Source organism: Carassius gibelio, chromosome B18 (assembly GCF_023724105.1).
Source record: "Carassius gibelio isolate Cgi1373 ecotype wild population from Czech Republic chromosome B18, carGib1.2-hapl.c, whole genome shotgun sequence".
Taxonomy (NCBI): Eukaryota; Metazoa; Chordata; class Actinopteri; order Cypriniformes; family Cyprinidae; genus Carassius; species Carassius gibelio.
The window spans coordinates 12403039-12414907 of record NC_068413.1 but is presented as its reverse complement, the minus strand read 5'-3'; positions in this window follow the sequence as shown (position 1 = coordinate 12414907).

Here is an 11869-nt window from a genome sequence, read left to right as displayed (position 1 = left end):
ACACAGTTCAGCGTTAAAACTTTACTTATGATCTAATTGTTTTAGCATGCAAACACAATGCCCACTAGGGTTCAAAGTTTTGTGCTTATTTAATACTTTTGACATTAGATTTTCAGTGTGATGTCAGACCACTGACGCACTATCTTTTCTGATTTGATACTGTAAAGCTACTTTGACACAATCTGTATCATTTAAAATCACTGTATAAATAAAGGTGACTTGACTTGACCATTGGACCCTAACGAATCTTATTAAAACCGAACGTTGTGCCACTTTACATTTTGGATGAAATATATATTTTTATTACATGCAAGCCAAAATAATTAAAGGGAGGAACATGGTTTTGAACAATCTTAAGTAGTGCTCTTTTATAGAGACAGCCTGTCTCTGCAGGGCATGGAGATGAAGTCTAAGCTGACAGGTATGTGTGTGCTGGAATGCACAGCTGAACCACACCTGTGTGAATAGCACCTTTTCCAATCCGGCTGCCTGTGTGCTCCTCTCCTAGCCCCCCATTGGCTGGCGTTCTGATGAGCGACTGAAATCCGAATCTCAGTTGTGGACCAATGAGAGCTTAGAGAAAGTGAAATTGGGTCGGGCTAAGGTGACATAAAACTCATCAATGAGGTGTGTCTAAACAACTTTCTCTGTGAGTATTTTCGGGATACTCCCTAGTCAGCAGGTCAGAGGTTTTATGTCTAATGGGAGTGGAAGGTATCAAGATGAGCTCTTTGGACATTTTTTGACATTCTACTGCTGTGAATATACTGGATGGGGAGTTGGACGTACAGAATATGCAGGGGACTCTTCCATCATGGTGAGACTTCGAATTCAGTCGACCACATCTCCTTATCACTTTTCCAGCCCAGCAATCCATTTTGTATCCGTTGGACGGAGAACTGATAAGGGCATGTGCCCGATACTCCCTGCTGGTTCATCTGGGACTTTGTCATATTGTTGTTTGATAACTTTATCCATTTTGTTAATTTGTATGAGTGTGAACAATGGGATCCAAATGGATTTGAGAGATACGAGTGCTGGTTCGTACACCTGAAAGTGTAGTAACACGTATAAACTGAGCAGCCGGAATATCAGGTTTTGTATCTGTTGCAGCCCCGGGGTACGTCTAAGAGTTTTCTTTGAACACTATTGGTTTAAGCTTTTTCTACTTGTACAGAGTAATTCAATCATGGATAATGCATATAAATAAACTCATGAATAAAATATATGTTTGTGTGTGACTGACATAACTGTATGAAATGCAGAGCCGGAAAATGTTGTACAAATAAAAACTTTTTTTTTTTGTTTTTTTTTTTGCTTTTGATTTATTTAGGATGTGTTTGGTGAGTGATTTAACGGTAAACACTGTTAACAAACAAATGTTGTGTTTGCTAGTTATGGCAAAATAGCATTCTTTTTCCCCACATCAATGAGGTTACTTAAACTAAAATAATTTCTTTATTTATACAGTTTTATTTCTACAATAAAAATATACCAAAAGAATCATTGAAAATAAAATTGCACCTGCAGTCTTTTTCAATCTTCAAGTGCTTTACAATGTCAATTATTGATTCACAAAGCTAAGCTCTATCAGTACCACCAGAGGGTATTGTCTCTCCATTTTCAAACTTCCCCTCGGTTCTCATCACAACAACTCAAATTATGGCTTGATGGGTGCATGAAATCAAAATGAAGAGAGGGACATAGGTTTGCAGAGAGTTGTTCAATTGTATTTTCAACGACGCAAAATGATGATGTTTGATAACATTATAAGAGGCCTGTGATTGACATTGTTAGCATGTGTAGAGCAGAGGACGAGTACTGGCCATTTTTGGAAGATTAAAAGTAAGTATGCTTTTTGACCTTGTGTTATCCATAACCTCTTCACCCAGCCTCATTGTTTTCTTAACCCCTTTTTGTCACTATTTAACCAATCTAGTAAACAGGCATTCTGGCAGATCAATTGGTTGCAGTGTTTTTTTTTTTTTTTGTAATATAAGCAACAACAAATAAATAAATACAAAAGTCATGATAAGTTGTATGATCAGATAGATAGAAAGATAGATTAGTGGTCATAGTTTGGGCATCACAGCAATCATGTCATTATTTAAATCCTGTTATTGCATTTATTTCCAAATAAATAAATAAAAAAGAAAAGGATAGGCCTACTGTATTTATATGCCTCCATGCCAAACAAGCTTATAAATCAAACTGAATTATCTTTTCTTTTCTTTTTTCTTTTTTTGTAAAAAAAAAATAAGAAATCTAAAATAGCAGATAGTTTTGTGTGATGGGTAGGTTTAGGGTAAGGAGATAGATAAAACAGTTTGTACAGTATAAAAACCATTAAAAGAAAATTAAACCCAACATGTGAGTGTGTGGACATAATGCTATAGCATTACTTAATGCAGTCCTGTGGGTTCAAAGCTAATATTTGTTTTCTGTCTTCCATTGCAGACATAGAATTACATGTAAAACATGTAGCTGGAATAACTCCCAAACTTTTGGACAATAAACAATTTTTGCCTTGCCTTTACTGTAACCATAGAAACAGCATTACTCATGGTGTCCTCATCATGTTAAGTTTGTTTGGTCTAACACAGTTCATCTCCAAACCTATAAACAAATGCTGCTGCACCATTCAACAACAAGCAAGTGTCCTAAGTAACTGGACATACAGTAATCTCAGGCGCTGCGAATAGCCTAATCTTAATTTTCTAGGTTGAACCCCCATTTCATTTTTAATTAGACAGTTTGATGAGACATAACGACAGACGTTCTGAATGCAAATAGCTAGCAGGCTTTAGTTTACATAACAGCCAGACGATTTGCAACTTGACAGTTGGTTTGAGTTCAACTTTAAACTGAAATGTTTGTTGTACAAAAAAATAAATAAAATGTAATCAATCTCATCATGTTACAGAACTTTATAAAATGTAAAGCTCTCTCAGTCAATTGTTAAGGGTAATTAACCTGTATGCTTTATTCTTATTAATAATAATAAATTAAATAAAAAATTAAAGTTAAGTGAGTGGAATCCTCTGTTGTAAATATATCATTGCCGTGACAGCTGTACACTTTTGATTTGTTGCTGCGGTAAAGCAATCCCCTCTTTTTGCAGAATTTCGTACCACTTCATCCAAACAGATATTTTGTAGGGAAAACATGGAAGAGAAACAGATGCCAGTATCAGAATTATTCTTAAACTGATATCCCACGGTAATATTAATAATAATAATAATATAAATAATAAATATGTAGTTGCTTTATAACTTTACAAAAATAAGGATTTTTTTCAAACTAATTTTACAAACGCTCCTTTTGGCTCCATCAACATCAACTGAAAGCTATTTCAAAATAAAAGATCCAACATAATATAGGCTACTTTTAACTTTAAGTTGAACTTATCTGTTGAGAAAAAAATCTGCAAACACTTGGTAGCCAGGAAATTCCTCCACCTTTTAAAAACACGACCAGGCCTTACTGGTACACCGTTTTCCTTCTTTGTGTATTTTGGCAAGTCTCTGAATTGTGCCTCGCACTTCTGTAACGAAATCTTAGCGTATTTTCTTACACCCTGTGGCTACAAACTGGCTATTGGCTAACTATGCAAATACATGTTGACAAGCATGTGTGAGATCATATATGCAATAATTGAAACAGAGAGAGAGAGAGAGAGAGAGAGAGAGAGAGAGAGAGAGAGAGAGAGAGAGAGAGAGAGAGAGAGAGAGAGAGACCTCAAGTGCCTACCATTTGAATGGCTTTAAAGACTTTCTCCGGTGCCTACACACTCATCGATAGGTTGATTGGCGACCTCTTGTGGTGATAGTGGGATACAACTCCAGTGACCAAGACTGTAATTCACTGTCTTAATTATAGATGCAAGCATAGAGAGCTGTCACCATGACAACGGAAAGCTAAGAAAAATCTAGGATATGGTAATCAACTCCAAAAAAAAGTGTTGAGGGCTGGGGTAACATTATTATATACATGGGTTGAGAGAGATTATGAAATGAATAAATTAAAGATGGGCTATTTGGTGGATGTCAGGTGTGGCTGTTCATATGAAAAAAACAGAGCACACAGAAGAATTACACAGCGGCATATTCAATTTCACCTCAAATTACACTGAAGAAAGTAAAACTACCTGCATGTTCTTATTATGAAGACATCTAAGCCCTTTTATTTTTATTTTTTTATTAATTTCTAATTATCTATACACAATAAAAACGAGGCCAGTTGCATAAACCTGTATAGACTAGCAGTCAGCCAATAACTAATTAATTTTATTTTTGGATTAAATTTAGACTAATCTATGCTTTATATAATAATAATAATAATTTTATATATATATAGATATATATATAGATATAGAAAAATCAGATGACTAACTTGTTAGACTATAGTCTTAACCTTTTATGTAACCGGTCCCTGTTCATTTAAGAGAAAATGTTACTATCTAAAACCACCCATACTGATTTGAGTTTGTTTTTATGCATTTAATTTCACACCCAGAATGCATTAAAAAAGGTAAATATGTACAATATAAACCTTTTCAGAAAACTCCCCACTCCAGTCTGCTCCATAACAGGTAAATTTTGCAGGTCACACAAGTTCACAATCATAAGCCAGAAATTTGCTCTCCTGCTCATCTATTCACATCGATCACAGAGCCAAAGAACATGTGCCACTAAATCAGCTCGTGGCCTGGGGGTGTGATTAATATCAGTGCAAAACTGAATTACTTTCATTAGTACAAACTAAGTAAATTAGGCTTTAACAGCTGTGGGAGAAAGAGTCTGTTCACAGAGAATACTATTACACTATTATATTTCAACTTTCAATAACACACTGCAGTACAGACTCTAAATTCAAATTGAATGAGCCATGTCTGAAACTGTAAAATTACTAAAAACACATCTCTGTAACTGTACATTATATATAAATGTGCAAAGTGGTTTTGATTTGCCTCTAACATTTTTTAAATAAAATGCTTTAATGATTTAAAAAAAAGAAAGAAAATAAAGTATGCTCATCAAGCCTGCATTTATTTGATCAAAATACCTTAAAAAATTATTATTGTGAAATATTAGAACAATCTATCATAACTATTTTCTATTTTAATATATCTTAAGTGTAATTTATTACTGCATGTCAAAGTTAAAATTTCCACAGCCATTACACCGGTAATTAAGAAACAAAATTAATTAGAATTTTTTTTTTAACAATGTAAAAGTGACTTTCACTTTCATTTTACATTAAATTGTCACTTTCAATCAATTGAGTGGGTTCTTGCTGAATAATAGTGTGTGTGTATATATATATATATATATATATATATATATATATATATATATATATATATATATATATATATATATATATATATATATATATACAATAAAAAATAAATTAAATATGCTAAAATAAAATGAGAAATAACACATACACACACTTATGTATATATATATATATATATATATATATATATATATATATATATATATATATATATATATATATATATATATATATATATATGTGTGTGTGTGTGTGTGTGTGTTAATTCTCATTTTATTTTAGCATTACAGTAAGCATTGGTGTCTTGTACCACTTTTTTTTTTTTTATCTAATATTTTGCATAATATTTTTTTCTTGCTATATTGTGAATTCAAAATAATAATGAACACATATTTACTGGAAAATCATGGCTTTATTGATCAGTTATGAGTTTCACCATATTCTTTCTGATACTTTCAATTCTACAACAAGACACTTTTGTTAACTCAACGAATCTTCATCTATGTTAGTCAGCTGAATAATATCATCTTATCTCAAATCAGCAGCATTTACAACAACACTATAGAATACATCACAGAAAAACAAACATTTAAACTGTTATTGCATAAAAAAGGACGTAGGAGATCAATGAACCTTACCAGTACTGGCCTGTAAAGTGTGTTAAGAGCCCTAAGAACACCACTAACCTTTGCTAACAGCATGGCCTCTTGTGTCTTACTGCTTTATTTTCACTTTGACAATCACCAATCTCCACATGCTCTTACATTTTACTTTAGAAAGGCTCCTTAAATTTGATCTAGGTCTGCTCAATTCATAATTCACAACAGTTCCTGCATTATCATACCAGCGGGCACAGATATTAAAACCAGTGAACCAAATCAAGCTCTGAATGAGCCTTATTAAAATGACAAAAATCAAGAAGCAGCACGAGTTGCTTACATTTGTGCACAAACTCAGCTCAACAGGCCCGGCGTCATCCCCATACTAATGAGTCACGCTCTGCCATGCTGCTTTTTCTTGCCGAACTTCCTAGCTCCTTCTGTCCTGAATCAGATCAGCTAAATGGAGAAAGTGGGGGAGGTTTATCCGAACCACAGGATGTGACAAGGCCCACTTTTTCCTCTCTGCCCCCTTCCCATTTGCTCAATGAATGTTGAAAAGGGGGAGCGCAGTGCTCCTCTAATGACCATTATTAGCTTGTTTAGCCGATTGATTGGTACAGAGTATGAGTGTCTGCTCGGCCCAAGACAGACTGCAGAGTGTTGGCGGCAAAAGCGACAGCTTCGCAGTGACTTTAGAGTGAAGTTGATTGCGAATGGAAAGTCCTCAAGCCTCAGTTCGATCTTTAATCAATCGCAGCCTTCTGAGTCCTAACCATGACCATTAAGAGAAACGCGGAGCAGAGAAACCACAGACAGAGCAACACAACAGCATTTCCTCTCTCTCCAGCAAACACAGACACAGCCGTTTCTGACCTTTTACAAGCCCCAAGCACCAATCAATTGACCTTTAGCAGCGCACTAGACGTACACAAGATACATGCAAAGTGCTAAAATTCCTATGGAGACGATAAGTATAGAACAGAGTTATCAGTGTCAATTGCCAATCTGTCTTCACTTCAGCATTTATAATTATGTCTACATACCATTTATGCCCTGTATACTACTGTGCTAATCAGAAATGGACCTATCAGGGCAAATCATCAGATAATATGCAGTTATAGCTTGTCACTAGTCTTTAGATAGGTTGAGATAAAAGCCGAGACAGTAATATTGTAACAGACAAAAGCATATCATGTGAATGTCAAATACTATTCCATCACTGTTCGGGATCAGTGAGCCACAGAGAGCAAAGATCAATATGAGTATTGAGAGGACTCATCATCATTTTATAGTGTCCAGACATGAAAAAAAAAATCAATGTCAAAGCTTTTGTTTGGACATGTTGTTTCTTATTCTGAGGACAATCAAAATAGCTCTTGGTGTGTTTTTCATTTGTCTATGCAATTCCATGAGGTGTTGATCAAATCCATAAAAAAAGAAGCAAATCCCAAATAAAGTTCTCTATAAAATGAGTATGACATCTTTTCTGCTACCAAGACAGCTCTGGAGAAAATAAATGGATGAATGTTGCAACTTTCAGTACTTCCAATGACTTTTTGTTCTAGCAGTTCTTTTGAATGTTCTGTTCTTCAAAGAATAAAAATGTATCAAGGTTTCCAAAAAAATTATAATATACACTACCAGTCAAACGTTTTTGAACATTTATAATGATTAACAAGTTGTAATGATTTTAAAGAAACCTCTTCTGCTCACCAAGCCTGCATTTTTTCAGCAAAAACAGTACACATTTGAAATATTTTTATAATATTAAATAACTGTTTTCTATTTGAATATGTTTTAAAATGTAATTCATTCTTGTGATTTCAAAGCTGAATTTTTAGCATCATTCCTCCGGCCTTCAGTGTTACATGATCCTTCAGAAATCATTCTAATATTCTGATTTGCTGTTCAAAAAAACATTTATTATTATTATAATTATGTTGAAAACAGCTAAGCATAATTGTTTGAGGTTTATTTGATGAATAGAGAGAGAGAGAAAAAACCCACTATGTAGTATTCCTTCATATTAAAACTTAAAAATTAACTTTTCTAAATGAGTAGATGATGTCACATGAACCAGTTTACCTGACTTTACCTCAAAAGACACAAAAAGGCTCAAGATGACATAATTTTCCTCTGGTCATGTGGCTTTGCAGACGAAATGCATTAAAGGGATGGCCTGAAAATATCTTTGATGTGTGACAAAATGAGTCTTTTCATGTCTCTTTTCGGATGTTCTTCTTGATCCTTTTTCTGCCTTGAGAAAGGACACATGCTGTTTGAGGGATGACAATATTTGATTAGAACACAGTGGGCTAGACATGGAAAAATGTCACTTGAGTAGCTGGGAAGATGCTAGGGTGGGCAGACTTGTTAGAAGACAGTCCTAGGTGGATGAAATTTGTGGCACGGTAGATTTTTTGATGTTTGTGACAATTGTGGTCCCTTCCAAACCTTTCAACAATCATTGGTCAAGAATCCCCAGTCCTTCCTTTTCTGGACGTCTTTCTGAGGACATCGCCTTCTCCACTCTCACTGGCCATCTCTGTATGAGAGGAAAGATCCTAAAAGAGAACAAAAGGCTTATATTATTTTGAAAGTCAGAATGAAATGGTCGGGATAAAGCATCTTACGTTTATGGCTAAGAGAAAGAAGGTAGCTCTAAGTTGCATCCGGATGACAAAGCAGCACATTCAAAGGGAAGGGGATTCATGGTGTCACAATGAGAAAAGAGGGCCCTTATTGCATAGGAAACCAAACTGTCTGTCAATCTCACTGACTTTCAAAAGACACAGACATCAAAAGCCAATAGCATCTGTAAAAAAAAAAAAAAAACTCATGGCACACACTGCATCCCTCCAAAATACATAAGCGTGTTTACAAGCATTACGCTTAATAACGTAATGTACAGTCATTTTTTTTTTTTTTTTTTTTTTAAAGAAGCTTTGGTTTAAAGTTAAACCGCCTTATCAATGGCTTTGTGTCTAACAAACATGCCCTTTTTGCTTCAGAATTAATTAACTGATTGATTGGAGATTATTGTGATGTTACTATCAGCTGTTAGGACTCTCATTCTGACAGCACCCATTCACTTCAGAGGATCCATTGGTGAGCAATTAGTGATGTAATGTTACATTTCTCCAAATCTTTTCTGATGAAGATTCAAACATGAGTGTGAGTACATTTTTAGCTCATTTTCATTTTTGGCTGAACTTTTAACAATGCAAATAAGATACCTAATATTCGCATCTCATTTATTACTATATTAGTCATAAACCAAATGTGTAACAATAACAGTAACATTAAGCAAAAGAAAAATGCTCTCTGCGGAGTGATTCGCAAATATATCAACTGATAGAAACGCCACTCTAGACATTATACGTAAAAGTGCATCTGAACATCCAAGAAGAAGAAAAGATCGTGTGATTACAAAGAGAGTCTCATCAATGAAAAATACTTAGTGCTATTAAATAAATTTGTCTGTTTTTTTTTTTTTTTTTTCATATGCTTCACAAGAAAGTCTAGGTAAATAATTGACTAATAGAGTGTGCAGAGCTCTTGAGTTAAGAACAGTCTGTTCCTACTCCTCTTGTCAGTAAATAAGGACTTGATTGGTTGATTTGTGAGTCCCTCACAAACATCTTTAAGTGAGAGACACACACAAAAGAAAGAAACATAGATGAAGATCACATTTGTTCAGTTATTAGGACAACAGCATATGAATTTGCATGCATGGAACCGATTTACCCCTTACGCTTGCCAACATATTTAAATCATTTATAACTGTTAACTCAAGTAGGTCGAAATTAAAACCATTCTTTTATTCACTCTTTTCTCTACAACAGGTGATGATACTGTTTGCTGCAACAAGGCATCCCTGAAGAAAAAAGATAAATGATGACATTTGGAGACAACAACATTGCAAAATAGCTTATCCATGTGCAGACACCCTCAACCTTTGAGCATAACATTATAATAAATGCCTGGCTCTGAACGCTATATAATAAGTTAAATATAGTATAATAAGTCTTAAACACTGACTATTTGAATGTGTTACCAGACAAGATGGCATCACCTCTACAGTACAAAATCCTTTCTCAGTTCGACACGAGAGTCAGACTTTCATTTTCTAAGCTGTTCGGAATGAATTCGTAGAAAAGAAATGAAACACCTATCCTCGATGCATTAAAATATCAGCGAGACGAACTATGACGGTTCAAGAGGCATCCACTCAAAGTTAATTGAGGAACTGAGTGACATTTACCTGTGCGTCATGCAGTGATCAAATGAGACATGAAAAGCTAAAGAATGTGCTGTTATTACAGCCTAGACAGGGCACAAAGGCAGGACAATAATTAAAGTTCTTTCAGCCTGGTATGAGGCCGTTTTTACCCCGTCTATTGTATAAAACCTGAGTAATTCAGTGGAAGATTCCCGTTAGTCTGGCGTATCGGTGGTTTAAACACAGAAGCGATGTTTTCTCCATCCCTGCTCAATCACATTAGCTGGCAGTAAATAGTCGGGTAGTGCTTATCTGTCAGCCTTTCATGACATGTTATTGAACAGACGCTCCCTGCTCAAAGCAATCTGATGTGTCTCATCAGATTGGCTCAAAAATGATGCCCATGTAAATCAAACGGTCGTCGTCTGCAATCGTCATTTTCTTTTACTTAGCATGTCTAATAGATGTGCGTTCATGAGCTGGACAAGACACGGTGCCTCTATCATTATATCAACCATATTTAATTGTGATAGCTACCTAGATCATAGCGATAAAGGACAATACAAATGAAATAGGATATGTAAATGTTTAAATCGACACAAATTATTCTTTTGTCCTGTGGTGAAAAGTGAAAAAGGCCTTTGCATTGTATGACATTCACTTCTTAGTAAAAAAATAAAATTCTGAGATGCTTCATAAAAGACAGGCTCTATTAGTAGCGATTGAGGGACTATACAGTCATTATCACCATGGCAATGGAGTTATAAACCAGGCTGCTCTATGTTCATCCCTATTTATAAACTGGCATCTTCCTTTACCTCACACAGTCACTTTAGGCATTTGCACAACTATGGTTAATGCGCTTAAGGACACATTTTCAATGTAAAATTTTGCATTTCAACATTAATTGTCATATGAACAATAATATTTTGTGCTATCAGTGTTGTGGTTTAAAAAACAGTACATCAGCTTCCCTCATTAATGTTTTCATAGTCGTTCTGCCTTGCCAGACTTTTTGATTAGCACTGATGTTCAGATTGAACTATTACTGATTCTTGAACAACGTAAGCCACATTCATGAGTAAACTTTTAAAATGGACTAGTCTACAATATCATCATGGGCAAGATGTAATCACTTAACAGATCTGGTGCAAATTATTTGTTGATTAATCAAAGATGTCTCATTTGGAAGGAGCTTAAAGCAGCACGATTGGCGTCATCAGTCAAGGAATGTATGGAAAACTGCAATCGCAGTGGATGTGATTTCTAGAATACTCAAAGCTAATGAGTTTTGTGGCGATGAGAGAATAGATGATGCGAGAACACACTTATTTGGTCATCTGCATGATTCAATCTTAGAAATTATTCAATCTCTAAGAAATGCACTGTGAGTTACTGTGAAAAACCTGAGTCATTTTTCATTTCTGAAAATATGCAGTGTAAAGACAAGACATTCATTATTCAATTCACATCTCAATTGTGTGGGGGCAGGACCTAAAAAGCGATCTTAACAAAAGTTACATTTGTTGAGTGGCTTAATATTAGATAATATTACATAAAAAAAACATTGCATATTACAAATAAAATGTACATAATGTAATTAAAGGGTTAGTTCACCCAAAAATGAAAATTAGCCTGTTTTTTACTCTCCCTCAAGCCATTCTATGTGTATATGACTTTCGTTTTTTCAGACAAATTCAGTCTGAGTTATATTAACCCTTGTGGGTTGTTGGGGACGTTTTCG